This window comes from Ambystoma mexicanum, chromosome 3q (assembly GCF_040938575.1).
Source record: "Ambystoma mexicanum isolate Mex_15411 chromosome 3q, UKY_AmexF1_1, whole genome shotgun sequence".
Lineage (NCBI taxonomy): Eukaryota > Metazoa > Chordata > Amphibia > Caudata > Ambystomatidae > Ambystoma > Ambystoma mexicanum.
Window position 1 is genome coordinate 209,904,474 of NC_090926.1, and position 12,933 is coordinate 209,917,406.

A 12,933-nucleotide genomic window follows, 5' to 3' on the forward strand; every position below is an offset into this window, starting at 1 on the left:
GGGCACAAAATGTATGCCCCAGATAGAGCATCTAAAGAGTTTGTGTTGCAAGAGGTTCTGGTGAACGACCTAATGGCTATAGATATTACAGATAACGATTCAGGATGTGTGGGCGACAATGCATGGAGTTATTAACGAAGACATTAGAAATGGTATTAGCACTTGGCATAGGCCAAAAGGAGGGTTTGTCGGAATAGAAACAATATTATGCCTCCTATTGTAACAATTGTATGTGTATTGGCCTACGCCAAGTTGTCTAAACATCATGTGCGAACAAACTCCACGGCAAGGTCTTGACCTTAGAGAAACTAATGTAAGTCGCCATCTTGGATTGAGCCGCCATTTTAGGTTCTCTTGTTATGTAGAAGTTACCCTGAACATCAAAATGGAGGCCAAATGACATTCTGAGTAAGACTCTGGCCGTTGTGACCTCCGTACAACTGAATAATTAATATGCCTGCAGGCCACTTGTCGGGGTCGCGAACAGAGACCTTGTCCTACCGTTGACCCATATGTAAATGTATTACTTATATCAGCGAAACTAATCAAAATGCATATATTAAAGGATTGACCTGGCAAGGAACCCAAAGACATGTTTCGCAGAATGGTTAACCCGCAAGAGGGTTGGCCAAGGGCTGGACAAATTGTATAAAAGGCCCGGGTATTCCAATATGCGGTCTCTCACTAACACATTGAAACCCTCGTTGAAGTTCGTTATGTTATACTGAGAGCCGAATAGCTATCCGTTTGTCAATTGACTTGGTAACTGTTGTAGCTTGAAATAAAGCACTTGTATGTTTCTTTGTAACCTGTGTTGGTGTGTTTCTTTTTGGGCTTCCCGGCCTCATATTATTTCTCTGTTTCCACAGAGTAAGATTAGGAGAGAGGGGAGATTAGAATGAAGGTTAGAGAGCAGGTCTTCACGGATGTTCAGGAGAGCAGTTTCGGTGCTTCCGGCTGCTCTGAAGCCAGACTGATGGTCCTGGAGACAACCAACAGATTCAGTGTGAAGATTAAGCTGGGAGATGGCCAGCGTTTCCAGGAGTTTGCCCAGGTTTTAGCGATGAAATGAGAAGCCAGGGCCGTGCAGAGGGCCTGGGGGAGGAGAGTAGAGTTAGAGACTGCAGTAGGATTGGCCAGCTCTTTGCAGATTTTAAAGAGTTTGCCAAGTTGTTAGATGCCACAGAGATGCGGGCTTGGATGTGGGCTCTCTTCTTAGTCCAGACAGAGAGCCGGTATTGCCTTTGGGGCAGGCGGCAGGCCAGTTTGTCAGATGATGCACAAGGAGCTAATGGGATGACAGCTGGGTAGTGCTAAGATTAGAATACATTTTCTAATGGAAATTGAAATGGGTGGTTTCCCAGGTTGTATGATTGCGGCTGTACAACATGAGCTACGCCTTGACTTGTGCATGCTTTTCCTTAATATGGGTTACGTTGCTAATATTTTATCAGAGAACTGCAATTTATGTTGGAGGTTCTGGCGGTTAGGGGTGGGGTGCAGTTGGAGGACAAGAGGGATGAGGGCAATTTCACGAAGAAGGAGGACAGTTGGAGAAGAATAGTGGAGGGTGGATGCAGAGTGTGGTTGATTGCTGGGTGCTGAGTGTGAGTGGTGGGTCTGAGTGTGGGGGGCCTACTGCTGTGTGTGTAGGGTGTGCTGTGTGGGGGTGAGGCGGTGCTGTGTTTGTGGGGGCTGTGTGTTTGGGGGACTGGTGACGAGTGTGTGGAGATGTTTGAGGGGTCTGGGTGTGTCTCTGGGTAGGTCTGAATGTGTGGGAATGTAGGGCGAGTGTGTGTGTGTGTGGGGGGTTGTTCCTTGGTGCTGTTTGTGCTGTTCAGGGGGGCCTGGATGCTGAACGAATAGGCCTTCTCTGAGATATTGTTGCAGTTTGCAAAGTCCATGCCTTAGTGTCAAAGTGGTGGGTGGGGGGGTCTCTGCATAAGGCCTGGGGTGGTCACTGGCTTGCCGGAGAGCATTTTTGGCTGAGTGTGAGGTGAAGACACCCAATTTCTCTTTTCATGCGCGTCTCGTTGCAATTTAAGGAATGCAAATTCTTTCTTATTTTTAGAAACATTCAGTTATTGCATTGTGAAATGCTCCCTTGCTGCCTGGGCTTATTCTAACCCCCTCTCCCTGGCCATTTTGCTACCTGCGTTCCGGTTGGGTCCCCTCCTCCCCCTTACTCCCACGCATGGCTTTGTGTTCTCCCCTCTCTGACTCTCTTGCTCCATTGACCTGTATCCCTCCCCTTTGCGCCTGGGACTGGGTCTGCGTCTTAGCTGTTAGGAGAGATATTGCGCAGTTGGGGGGGAGGGGGATGTTGAGAGAGAAGGGGCAGTTGGAGATAAGGGGGTGGGGCAGTAGGAGGCGATGGGATGGTTCGGCAGTTGACGGAGAAGGGGCAATTGGAGAAGGAGGTGGTGGGGCAGTTGAGGAAGTTGGGCACTTGGAGAGAAGGGGCTGGGGCAGTTGAATGGGGTTGGGGCATTTGAGTGAGAGGGGGTGGGAGCTGTTGGAGGCGAAATCAGGCAGTTAAGGTAGAAGGGGCAGTTGTGGGAGAAGGGGCAAGGCAGTTGGGAGAGAAGACAGTAATGAAAGGAAATGGGGTGGGGAGCAATTGAGGGAGAAGGGACAATGGGGGGAATGGAATGGAGCAGTTGAAGGGGCGGGGCAGTTGATGGAGTAACTGCAGTGAAGGGGGAAGGGGGTAGTTGGGAGAGACGTGGTGTGTGATAGAAGGGTGTATGAGTCCGATGGGAGAAGTGGGCAGTTAAAGGAAAAGGGGGAATTTTATGGAGAAGGGGTGGGGAGCAATTGAGGCCGAAGGGCCTGGGGGCAGTTGAATGGGTGGGGGGGTGTTTTGGGCATTTGTGCAAAATGGGGAGAACAGGATGGGGGCAGATAGGGAGCAGAGGATGTGGCAGTTGGAGAAGTGGTGGGGCATTTGAAGGGAGAAGGTGTGTGGGGCAGTTTGGGGAGAAGGGTGGTGGGTGCAGGTAAGGGTTCTCCCTTACCTGCACCCACCATCCTTCTCCCCAAACATCAGTTGGAGAATGAGATGTGGGGCCAGTAGAGGGGGAAAAGGCAGTAGGGTCCTGTGGGCAGTTGAGGGTGGAGCATTTGATGGATAAGGGGGTAGTTGGGGTGAATGGTGGCTGGGAGTAGTTGATGGAGAAGGAGGCAGTTGGAGAAGGGGGTGTGGTGCAGCTGTTGAGGGAGAAAGGGGCAGTTGGGGGGTGGTGGGGTAGTTGATGGAAAAGGATGCACTTGGAGAGGCTGTTAGGAGAGAAGATGTGCAGTTGGGGGAGAGGGAGCAGGTAGGGGATGAATGAGGTGGGGCATTTCACAGTTAAGGGGGAAAAAGAGTGGATGGGAGTAGTTGACGGGGAAGGGGCTGGTGGGGCAGTCGAGGAGGAAAGGCCATTTGGGGGTGAAGGGAGATGGGGAGTATGTTGGGAGAGATGGTGCACAGTTTCAGTGTCTTTATATTTCAATTTGAGCTTCCATCTTAGGTCAACTAGTGTGGAGTAAAACCGCTCAAATAAACAAGCCAATATGTAGTACACACACAGGCTTGAATGCTTTTATTGTTGCTGGGAATGAGTGCAGCACTTAAATATTTTAATACAGTTACTCATTCACCACACAAAGGGGGGGCGCATGGTGCTAAAATACCCATATACACTGATTAAAAACATTTTCTTGGCAAAGGAAATCTCTTTTAATGGTGTTACGAGCACAAGAAGATTGTCCTAGTGACTTTTTCAGGGGATTGCTCATTCCTCAGGGCTGTCTGTCCTTAACAGGAAGGCACCGAAAAGCGGACGTTTTACTTTGGTCTCGAGGGATTAGAATGTCTGATCACCGTTTTCAAAACTGAAGATTACTGTTTTTCTGAATCTGGGTCATTCAGTTCAAGAACTACAGCCATGAGATGGAGGTTCAAAGGGCCCCAAAGAAAAAGCAAGAGGCCAAGGTGACGACGAGAGAAAGGCACTCTGCACTGAACGTCCGGCTCTTTCTCAAGAAACTTTTCTTCAACCTCCTGGAAAACTGCTACAATCATCTCATATATATTGTGAAGGTGAGTTGGGCCTGTTGGGATTGGAGAACTGTGAGCGTAATGGCAAGGGCAGGAACGGTGAGAGCGCACTGACACATGGGGGTTCACTCTTGCCAACTGAGACTAGCAAGACATAAGCGAAGAGCCCAATGTTGGAGCTCTGTTCCGCACTACACTGGTCACAGCACTGGCTATTCACCTCACAACTTGTCTCAGTGTGAACTAGCGGAAGCAGCAAGTTTGCTGCACCAGTTCTAAATCGAGTGGCTGAAGGCAGACCTGGTTAAGACATTTCTATTACACCAGTAGTGGGTTTACTACTCCAATTAAGTTATTAACGCTCAGAAGACTGCTTTGAAAAAAACACTGGCAGGCACTTTGAGTGCACCGTTTGATTGGATGGCTTGATTAATACAAGCTCAAAGAGTTCCCATGAGAAGGTATTTTGGGGCAAGCGCAGGATCTGGGTGTAAATGGCTATGGGGATTAGCATGGACATGGCCAGTCAATAAGTGGGCAAATAACCAAACATCTGCATGCTTTGTGTCCCTCCTTTTTATGACATTCCCACCTAGCTGTACTCTATTCCAATAGTTTCAGTGACACCCGATAGCCCTCAGCTGACTCTCTGGGCAGGGTCAGGGCGCCCATCCGACTTCCTGGCTGGTTCTCAGGTTCTCCTTCCCTGTTACACCCTGGGCTGGATCTCCACCTGACACCATTGCTCACTGGTAGGGGCAGTGGATCAGGTTGTAATTGTGTCTTCTCCCACTGTTACCGCAGTGTGATATCCTGCGCAATTTGCCTTATTGTTCTTGTCTACGCTGTTAGTCTGATGGCCAGAAAGTAGGTGCCTTTAACTTTTGTTTTTTGTTTTTTTTTTAAATTGTAGAACAGTTACAAGCCACGCAAAGACACAATCAGTTGGCATTACATCATTTGCAGGCATCACTGGCGGCGCTTACCAGGAGAGATTCATTACCAGAATCAGTGGAGAAGTCGTTGGGAATGGACACTGGATCATCCACACAACAGAAGGTGATATTCCCCTCATAACAGAACCGTTCCCAATTTAAAAACTGTAGTTAACTTACTTAATTTTGAGAGTACCTTTTCCGCATTGAATGGACACCATATATAGATGGTGGCCGTTACGCGAGAGCTGTTGGTGTATCAATTCGCTACTGCATGAACAAATTCTATTCTAGACTAATAAGTCATTTGTTTCTAATACATTTTAAAACCTGTCCCTCACATTCATTGCACATTGGCCATTCCTGGTTTCCAAGCAGAACAGGGGTAATTAAAGGCAGGGAGTGGGTATTATCTTTGGGGTGTTGTATATGTGTTAGTCCATTCGAGTATTTAACAAATCAGTGATGCATGGTTTTCAGGCAGGAGGCGTTGGGTCACCCATGTAAGCAAGGTGTGCTTTGGCATATCTGGGGTCATGTGTTTCCGGACTTTCGGTTATGTTAATTAGCAAAGGGTTTAAAAGACTATTTCCCCACATCCACTTATGCTTTCTATTTCTAACTGTGTGATAGTTTCTAATTTAAAAGTCAAACTGTTGTATCTACACAATTAATCTGTCAATCTTGTTTCTGCATGATTGCCCTGTCTCCCTTCCCCACCGACTCAGTGCCTGGCTCAACATCTCCTCAAAGACATATTAACCCCTTTGACCATTAAAGACCATAAATCTTCTGAATGCAGCCACAGAAAACCATGATTCATTTTCAGTTAAAATCTATCTTTTAAGCCTGTTTCAACCGTTGTGTACAAATGCATTTAAATGTAGTGACACATTTGTAGGTTGACATTTTAACATTTGTAATCCTATATTTATTCTACAATATGTAATTTAACAATGCCTATTCTGATGTCCATTTATATTCATATATCCTTTCTTTTTTTTGTAGAATTTTTGCGATCTGTATTCAAGGCTAACAGTTGGCCTACTATGGACAGCCAGGTGATGAGAAGGAAGCTTGCCACCAAAATCTGCAATGCCAGAAAAGGCCTAAAGAAGACACCGCCTTTCGAAATGCAGGATCGATTATTCGTTTGTATTTTTGCAAACTGATTTACTCTTATAGAATACAGCTATGCAGTTAAACTGCATTTGTTAAATAAAACATTTTTTGAACACTTTCTGAGCCTATGTTTGATTGAAGACATCTTATAGCCACAGCAATACTATAATAAAATATCAACAATGTATAGCTGCAGTATTTTACTATCATAATAATGTTGGCTGCTCTCAGTGATATTGGGTGAAGTGACTAGCGGCAGTCTGTCATGCAGGTAGACCTTTAACAGATTCTGTTTAGGTCACTGGAAGTGTGTGTTTCAATGCAGTGCTTTGCAATTTTGGGTGTGAGGCCCTGTTGGCTAGAGGTGAGAATTGAAATTAGGGAGTTTACAGGTTGGTTCGTGACATGGGAGGGGGCGGTTGTAGTTTTGTGCACTAAATCAGTGAACTTGGTTAACATTTGGGTGCTGTAGCAAAGATGGACAGTGACAGCTGCAAAATTCATTAGATTTATTTCCAGTAAACTATCCATAAGTCTAACGAGTCATTCTAAAGTAATGCTACCAATCTTACTCAAAAGGAATACATCCTTGGGTAATCAACCCCTTTTCCTAAATGTTTTGGAAGCATCTTGAAATCTTTTAAACTCATCATGGAGTGGTCTGCAAGAATCATTCACAATTCAAAACCCATCCTAAAGTTCTCATGCAACCATCCTGAAGTAATCCCCACCCATCCTGAAGTTGTCATGGAGTCATCCTAGAGTAATCCAAAATCATCCTGGAGTAATCCCCACCCATCCTGAAGTTGTCATGAAGTCATCCTGGAGTAATCCTGAAGTAGTCATGGAGTCATCCTAGAGTAAACTGAAGTCATCCTGGAGTAATCCCAACTCATCCTGAAGTTGTCATAGAGTCATCCTAGAGTCATCCGAAGTCATCCAGGAGTAATCCCTACTCATCATGAAGTTGTCATGGAGTCATCCTGGAGTAATCCAAGATCATCACTGGAAGTAATCCAAACTCATCCTGGAGTAGTTTCTGTGATAACTCTAGAGTCATCATCTCATTACATATTTTGGCCTGTGGGAATACTTTGGATGATCTTCCTGAACTATCCATGGATGACTCTAGAATGGAGTCATCGGATGACTCCAGAATGATTCCAGGATGATTTTCCTTTTTGACTTGGGCTGGTATGAAAGCAGATATTATTTTGTTAATAAGCATTGGTCCCTTCGCTATGTGCTTGAGTTGGGATGCTGAAAGGTGCGTTAAAGAGAAATGCACACCCACATGACCCCTTTGTCCCCGTGTGTGTGAGGAAGAAGTTTGTATGCGGCAGTACATGGGCGGAAGTCCTGACTGCAGAGCCGAAGCTCCCAGAGTTATGCATATTAATACCCGCAACCCCATTAGAAGCCTCCTTCTCACCAATGATGCGTCTTGCTTCTTCTCAGGGGCTCGGCCCAAGCTTGTTCCAGGGCTCGGGATTCTCCTTCTTGACCAAACTTAAGAGAAGAAAAAACAAAGAAAAGGTGGGTTTAATAGCTGAATTCGCAGTTACAGGCTCTGAAACTCGGCGCATATTGAAGGCGCGTGCGTCACAGCCGCTCGCAGGCCCTCGACAGTATTTCCTTTTGTTTTCCTACTTTGTTTGTGCGCCACTCGAGAAAGGGATCTCTCGATGGCAAACATAATCAAAAGACCGGGTATCCATGGTTACCCGGCCCCGCAGCGTCGCTCCACCCGCCATTTCCTGGAAGCCTGGGCAACCCTGGATGAGGTGACAGGCGAGAGGAAGCACGTGGCCAGTATCCGACAATAGGCTTTACCTGAGCTTGAAGGGTGTTTATCATGCAGAGAGGCACTTGGATAATGTCTTTGACGAGATGGCTGGCAGCCTGTGCCATTTTTACCAGCGAATGTGACAAAATGCACCCTTTCCCACTCGAGCAATTTGGAAACAGCACCAAGGGGTGGGCACAGGCGCAGTTTTCAGTGCAACTTTGCCTGTGGCACTTTGCAGTCAGAGGTTGGTTGGGAAGTTTAGAAAGGTTGCTCAAGGCAGGTGGGAAGTGTAGACGGCAAAAGTAAAACGATCTCCAGAAAGATCATTGGCTTGGCAGTCAGGCGTATTCAAGAAAATGCACATCTTGTGTCCTCACTGCATTGGTTCATTTGACCACGCTACAACAACATATTTGCTGTTCTGGGATTTGTGGGTCTTTTCAAGGTGGCCTAGCTACTAGATGTCTTAAGGCCGGTTACACTTCCTCTGAGTGGACATCGGAGGATTTAGGGCAGGGATCTTCAATCTTTCACTCTCCAGATGTTTTGGACCACACCCCATCACCCCTTGATACCCTGTTGAATGGAGAGGGATCATTGGAGTTGTAGTCCAAAACATCTGCAAAAGCACAGGTTGCAGAACCCTGGCTCCAGGCTAGCTCGTCCCAGAGTGCCCTGCTATCCGGGGGTTTCTCCTCCGGTGGGTTTCTGGGATTGAGGGGTTGTGCCACACGTTGTTGTTGGGTATCGAGAGTTTGACCATGTGCCTGCGTTATGTCATGAAGGGTTTGCTCTCGTGTTAGATTTTGGCTGTCATTAGTTTCCCCATGTGGGAATCTATCCCGAACCTTTCCACTTGCCTAATGTCCTCCTTTTTTTTTTTTAAGCAGATGTTGAGTAGCGTTTAAGGAGAAGCGTGCTCTTAAAGGTGCACTTTATTTATTTATACCTGAATCATTTACAATTGCCAGCTATAAGTATTCCAGAAAGCCCTTTGCACTATGCTTCCTAGCTTGGGTTTCAGGACTTTTCTGGTGATGGCTATTATATAATCTTTTTTTAAATGTCTTTGCTGTGACCTTGGAAGTGAGTGCCCCCTCTTCGATACATAAATGCTGCCTTTGACTTGGTTTGAAGATCTGTGAGCATTTTGAAGCTGTGACGGCAGCAGCAGTGCAAGTCTTAGCAGCCCTTTCTCCCCAGCTTTCTGTGAGGCTTGGATAAATAATCCCTTATTGGATTCAGTCTGTCTCTAGAGCAACTCGGGAAATTACTGACCAATCCCCTCCCACCACCATGGCCATACACGCTACCCTCATGTCCTAGATCTCTGCCTTCTTTGATACCTAAGGCAGAAGAGAGAGCTCACGGCTTACTCGAATACTAACTGGCAGGAAATTCTTAGGAGCCATCTTGTATTGTACAGTGAGTCCTTTGCCCTTGAAAAGGGACACCTCTGAGCAACAGGCAGCCTGGACAAAGAAGCGCAGGGGCTCAGGGTCTTGCATCAGGGCTTCGTTTGGTAGAGTCATCGGGAGAGAATTCTCATCCTTTCCTGTGAAGATGGCAGACAGTTGAGGCGGAAAGTTGCAGCGTGCAAGGGTCCACCTGGGCACTCTCAACTGAGCTCACCTCTTTACACAAAGTTTATTTGAACAAAAGGAGAATGAGCATCCCAGATTAGGGTATTTGAAAGACTTCTGTATACCCTCTGCCCCCTACAATTGTGAATAGGTAATTCTGGAGGTTGAGCTAGAATTTCTGTTCATGTTCTGCCTGGAGAGTGCCAGGATTTGACTCCACCTGTTTCAGATGGGAAAAGAGAGTCTTCATGTAGAACAGCGCCAACAACCTAGAGCAGAAGTCTGCAAACTGCAGCTCTACCAAAGATGTGGACTGCAAATCTTATGATCCCTTACCAGTGACTATGCTGGCTTCGGCTGATGGGAGTTGTGATCCAAAATATCTGGAGTGCCAAAGGTTGCAGACTCCTGGCTTAGAGGAAGTCATTTCTGGGGTAGGACTGTTCGCCTGCCTGCAATCTTTGCCTACATTTCTGGATTTGATGTGAGAGACCATTGCACAGATTATCCCAGTAACAGCACAGACAGAGGCTGTAGTCAGTGTCGGGAAGACAGAACCCTTGGCCAAGCCTAAGACATGCTGCGTCTCTGAGCCAGACCCTGCATATTGAACTGAGGGGCCTCTCCCTACCTGTTGGATCTAGGCGCTGCACATAGGCCCCTGAATTAGACACCCCCTCCCAATGCCAGTTCGAGTGGGAGAACTGACATTTATACAAAAAAACGTCTCTTTCAAAATACATTTAATTTTGTTTTGAGAAGGGAAGTGAACTGCAACAGAGTAGAATAATTAAAATGCCAAAATAAGCACTCTAACACCTTAAAAAGAGCATTTGATACTTAACAGTGGCCCCCACTAAAACCTTCTTCAGCAGGAGTTGCCTTGGCCAGGCGCTAGTCCATCCTTTTATGTGTGAACGTACTCATTTTTCGGACTTTTGACCTACATTAATAGATGTATTTCTGTCCTGGTTTCTTAATTCTAAGGGGTACGGATCTGGGCCCGAACTCAGAGGTTAGTCAGGTGCCCAGTGCAGAAACAGACAAAAGAGATCAGCAGGGAAGAGGAAGAGAGAAGGCAGAAGCAAAGAGGAAGGTCTTGAGGTGCTTCTGGAATCGAAGGTGATTCTCAAGTTTCAGAGCGGCATGGGGGCTGTTCCAGAGGGAGGCCCACGCCGAGGAAAGAGATCTGCCACTAACTCGTTGTTTGGAGAAGCGACTGAACCTGAGGGAGTTTGAGTTGGAGGAGCGAAGAGCTCGAGTAGGAAGGTATTTCCGAAGGGAGAGTTGCAGGTATTGCAGTCCCCAGCCCCAGAAGGCCTTGTGGACAATGCAAAGGGTCTTGAACTTAATACTTGCAGCCACTGGGAGTCAATGTGGAGATTTCAGGGCAGTAGAGATACGATCCCTGGGATTGAGGCCAAGGACAAGTCTTGCAGTCCTGTTCTGCATGAGTTGCAATGGGCTGAGAGGAGTAGCAGTCTGATTTAGAAAGAGGTTGTTGCAGTAGTCCAGCCTAGAAAGAACCAGAGCTCTTGAGACAGTGAGCTTCTTGGGGAAGGAGAGGAAAGGAAGAATACATCTGAGGAGGTGCAGTTGGTAGTTTGACTTCTTATAGATGTCAGAGATGTGTGGAGAAAAGGAAAGCGTGGAGTTGAAGATGACCCGAGGTTCTTAGCCTCACAGGTGGTAGCAGGGAGAGTGCTAAGGGAGTCCAGCCAGAGAGTGACAGGAAAGGAAGGTGCAGAAGTGCCGATGAGGAAGATCTCTGTTTTCCTGGCATTAAGGCAGAGGTCATTGGTGGCACACCACTCCTGGATTGCAGACACATTCAGAGATGAGAGAGGGAGAAGAGGCGGCATAGGGTAGCCTGAAAACGAGCACAGTGTTATTCCGCATAGCGCTGAAATTTGGAGCAGAGAGCAGCAATGCGGTGGGAGGGGGTGCTAGTTATTGGTTGAAAAGCCAGGGAGAGAGGTTAGACCCCTGGTAACCCACAAGTGGAGAGTGAGATAGAGGAAAGAAAGGACCCAATTTGGACCTGGGAGGGTTGGTTGAATAGGAAGGAGGTCACCCAGGCCAGGGCCTGATCAGTGATACCGAGGTTATCACAGAGACGTTTAGCAGGATGGCATGGTTGCCCGTGTCAAAGGCAGAAGAGAGATCGAGTAGGATGAGAACAGAGTGGAGATTAGAATCAAGTTTGGAAAGCAGGTCCTCGCAGAAGTTCAGGAGAGCAGCTTCCATGCTTCTGGCTGCTTTGAAGCCAGACTGATGGTCATGGAGACAGCCAACAGAATCAATGTGAAGATTAAGCTGGGAGAAGGCCAGCTTTTACAAGAGTTTGCCCAGGAAAGGAGTGATAGAGATCGGGGATAGTTAGCCAGGCAGGAGGGGTCAGCTGTGGGTTTCTTGAGCAGAGGGCGCACAAGAGAATGCTTCAGAGGGGAGGGGAAGGTTCCAATGGCAAATGAGTGGTTGTAGAAGATGGCCACGGCAGGAGCGAGGGTGTGGATATGGTCCTTGATGGTTTTGGATGAACAGGGAAGAACCTGTTTTGACAAGACTTTCATAGATCGCACTTGTCTAGAAATCTCGTCAGGGGGAACAGAGGAAAGGAAGAGAAAGAAGGAGGAGAGGCGCCTGCAGGGGGGGCAGAAGTAGCAGAGAGGGAAGCGGGAAGAGGCAGAGAGGGCAAGAGGGTGGACAGGATGCCCTGTTTTTTTTGATGAAATGGGAAGCCAGGGCCGTGCAGAGCGCCTGGGAGGGGACAGGAGAAGTAGAGACTGCAACCAGTTTTGCCTTTGGAGCAGGCAGTAGGCCAGTTTGTCAGAGGATGCACAAGATGCCCGCTATTTCCTCTCAGCCACCCTACACTTGCTTTTAAGGGTGACAAGGTCAGAGTCGTACCAAGAGTTGCACTTGGCTTTGGGCTTCAAGTGGATCCTCATGACAAGGGCAAGAACATTGAGAGTATCAGAGATAGCAGAGAGGAACTTGGAAAGGGCAGTGTCAGGATGCGAGTCAGCCAGAGGTGGAGGAGAGGGAGAGAAAGTGGCAGCGAAAGCCTCAACTGACACACGCTTCATGGGCCGGGTGACCGAGAAGGTAGGTGGCAGTGCTGGAGCTGGCTTGGCCTGCGGGTTAGAGAGGGAGAGATGGGAGGAAAGGAGAAAGTGATTGCTCCAGGAGAGAGGAGTGGTGAGAGGGTTAGAGAGGGGGGGTCAGAGGAGATGAGAACATCCAGAGTGTGCCCCGCAGAGTGAGTCGGGCTAGAGGGAAGAATAGAAAGAGAGAGAGAGTCGCAGAGGTCCCGAAAGAGTCCAGAGGAGGGACAGGAAGCATCCAGGTGGATGTTGAGGTCTCCAAGGAGGAGGAGTTGAGTGGTCGAGGCCAGGAGGGAGGAGAGGACAGCCCACTCAGAGAGGAAAGAGGTAGTCTGACCAGGTGGCCGATAGA

At 47.6% G+C, this 12,933-nt stretch overlaps 1 long non-coding RNA gene across 2 annotated transcripts in view; it reads right to left on the reverse strand.

Annotated features, from left to right (window-relative positions):
* Positions 1-12,933, reverse strand: part of LOC138582336 (uncharacterized) — a 151,181-nt gene that overhangs the window by 56,001 nt on the left and 82,247 nt on the right. For both annotated transcript variants that reach the window (XR_011305008.1, XR_011305009.1), the window contains exon 3: positions 7,535-7,611. This is a non-coding gene — a long non-coding RNA (uncharacterized lncRNA). The remainder of the gene's footprint in view (positions 1-7,534; positions 7,612-12,933) is intronic.